At 58.8% G+C, this 2523-nt stretch overlaps 2 long non-coding RNA genes across 4 annotated transcripts; both read left to right on the forward strand.

Moving 5' to 3' along the window:
- Positions 1 to 225: 225 nt before the first annotated feature.
- Positions 226 to 1087, forward strand: LOC128075698 (uncharacterized). 3 transcript variants are annotated; one of them, XR_008203963.1, is made up of 4 exons: positions 226 to 286; positions 473 to 557; positions 703 to 748; positions 1045 to 1087. It is a non-coding gene; the product is annotated as an uncharacterized LOC128075698 (long non-coding RNA). The 3 variants fall into 3 exon arrangements; XR_008203965.1 differs by lacking the exon at positions 226 to 286 and adding an exon at positions 394 to 441; XR_008203964.1 differs by lacking the exons at positions 226 to 286; positions 703 to 748; positions 1045 to 1087 and adding exons at positions 352 to 402; positions 601 to 673 and having other exon boundaries at positions 473 to 518.
- Positions 1088 to 1882: 795 nt separating this feature from the next.
- On the forward strand, positions 1883 to 2199 carry LOC128075697 (uncharacterized). Its single transcript, XR_008203962.1, has 3 exons — positions 1883 to 1942; positions 1974 to 2032; positions 2077 to 2199. It is a non-coding gene; the product is annotated as an uncharacterized LOC128075697 (long non-coding RNA).
- The last annotated feature ends 324 nt before the right edge of the window (positions 2200 to 2523 follow it).

Genomic DNA, 2523 nt, shown 5'->3' on the forward strand with positions numbered 1-2523 from the left:
GTTCAGGCTATGGGGTGGGCTATAGGGTCAGGCTATAGGGTCAGGCTATGGGGTCAGGCTATGGGGTCAGGCTATAGGGTCAGGCTGTAGGGTCAGGCTATAGGGTCAGGCTATAGGGTCAGGCTATGGGGTCAGGCTATGGGGTCAGGCTGTAGGGTCAGGCTATAGGGTCAGGCTATGGGGTCAGGCTATAGGGTCAGGCTGTAGGGTCAGGCTATAGGGTCAGGCTATAGGGTCAGGCTATGGGGTCAGGCTATAGGGTCAGGCTATAGGGTCAGGCTGTAGGGTCAGGCTATGGGGTGGGCTATGGGGTCAGGCTGTAGGGTCAGGCTATAGGGTCAGGCTATAGGGTCAGGCTATGGGGTCAGGCTATAGGGTCAGGCTGTAGGGTCAGGCTGTAGGGTCAGGCTGTAGGGTCAGGCTATAGGGTCAGGCTGTAGGGTCAGGCTGTAGGGTCAGGCTATAGGGTCAGGCTATGGGGTGGGCTGTAGGGTCAGGCTATAGGGTCAGGCTGTAGGGTCAGGCTGTAGGGTCAGGCTATAGGGTCAGGCTGTAGGGTCAGGCTATGGGGTGGGCTATAGGGTCAGGCTATAGGGTCAGGCTATGGGGTGGGCTGTAGGGTCAGGCTATAGGGTCAGGCTATAGGGTCAGGCTATGGGGTCAGGCTATGGGGTGGGCTATGGGGTCAGGCTATAGGGTCAGGCTATGGGGTGGGCTATAGGGTCAGGCTATAGGGTCAGGCTATAGGGTCAGGCTATGGGGTGGGCTATGGGGTGGGCTATAGGGTCAGGCTATAGGGTCAGGCTATAGGGTCAGGCTATGGGGTGGGCTATGGAGTCAGGCTATAGGGTCAGGCTATGGGGTGGGCTATAGGGTCAGGCTATGGGGTCAGGCTATAGGGTCAGGCTATGGGGTGGGCTATGGGGTGGGCTATGGGGTGGGCTATGGGGTGGGCTATAGGGTCAGGCTATAGGGTCAGGCTATAGGGTCAGGCTGTAGGGTCAGGCTATGGGGTCAGGCTATAGGGTCAGGCTATAGGGTCAGGCTATGGGGTGGGCTATGGGGTGGGCTGTAGGGTCAGGCTATAGGGTCAGGCTATAGGGTCAGGCTATGGGGTGGGCTATAGGGTCAGGCTATAGGGTCAGGCAATAGGGTCAGCCTATATGGTCAGGCTATAGGGTCAGGCTATGGGGTGGGCTATAGGGTCAGGCTATGGGGTCAGGCTATAGGGTCAGTCTATAGGGTCAGGCTATGGGGTCAGGCTATGGGGTCAGGCTGTAGGGTCAGGCTATAGGGTCAGGCTATGGGGTCAGGCTATGGGGTCAGGCTGTAGGGTCAGGCTATAGGGTCAGGCTATGGGGTCAGGCTATAGGGTCAGGCTATAGGGTCAGGCTGTAGGGTCAGGCTATAGGGTCAGGCTATGGGGTCAGGCTATAGGGTCAGGCTATAGGGTCAGGCTATGGGGTGGGCTATGGGGTCAGGCTATGGGGTCAGGCTATAGGGTCAGGCTATAGGGTCAGGCTATGGGGTCAGGCTATGGGGTCAGGCTATAGGGTCAGGCTATGGGGTCAGGCTATAGGGTCAGGCTATAGGGTCAGGCTGTAGGGTCAGGCTATAGGGTCAGGCTATAGGGTCAGGCTATGGGGTCAGGCTATGGGGTGGGCTATGGGGTCAGGCTATAGGGTCAGGCTATAGGGTCAGGCTATAGGGTCAGGCTATGGGGTCAGGCTATGGGGTCAGGCTATAGGGTCAGGCTATGGGGTCAGGCTATAGGGTCAGGCTATGGGGTGGGCTATGGGGTCAGGCTATGGGGTCAGGCTATAGGGTCAGGCTATAGGGTCAGGCTATGGGGTCAGGCTATGGGGTCAGGCTATAGGGTCAGGCTATGGGGTCAGGCTATAGGGTCAGGCTATAGGGTCAGGCTGTAGGGTCAGGCTATAGGGTCAGGCTATAGGGTCAGGCTATGGGGTCAGGCTATGGGGTGGGCTATGGGGTCAGGCTATAGGGTCAGGCTATAGGGTCAGGCTATAGGGTCAGGCTATGGGGTCAGGCTATAGGGTCAGGCTATAGGGTCAGGCTATAGGGTGGGCTGTAGGGCCGTTGCAGGCAGAGCAGCAGTGACTCCTTTTATTGCGGGGTGGCGCCGCGCTGCGCCCTACAAAACGTCGCCCCAAACCCCAAACCCCAAAAGCTGCCCCCCCCCCCCCCCCCCCCCAAAAGCCCCCAGCCCAACATGGAGCCCCTGCCCACCTCCCCCCCCATCCATAAGGGAACCCACAGGGGGCGCTGTGGGGCGGAACGGGGCGGGTTGGGGTCGGGGTTGGGACATCCCATAATAGGATATGGGGTGGGAGTGGGGTTGGGATTGGGATATGGGGTGGGAATATGGGATTGGGATTGGGGTTGGGGTTGGATATTGGGGTATGGGGTGTGAATATGGGATTGGGACTAGGATATGGGATGTGGGATTTGGGATTGGGATGTGGGGTGTGGGATTGGGGTTAGGGAATGGGATGGGAATAT

This window comes from Tympanuchus pallidicinctus, unplaced genomic scaffold (genome assembly GCF_026119805.1).
Source record: "Tympanuchus pallidicinctus isolate F22 unplaced genomic scaffold, pur_lepc_1.0 scaffold121, whole genome shotgun sequence".
Taxonomy (NCBI): Eukaryota; Metazoa; Chordata; class Aves; order Galliformes; family Phasianidae; genus Tympanuchus; species Tympanuchus pallidicinctus.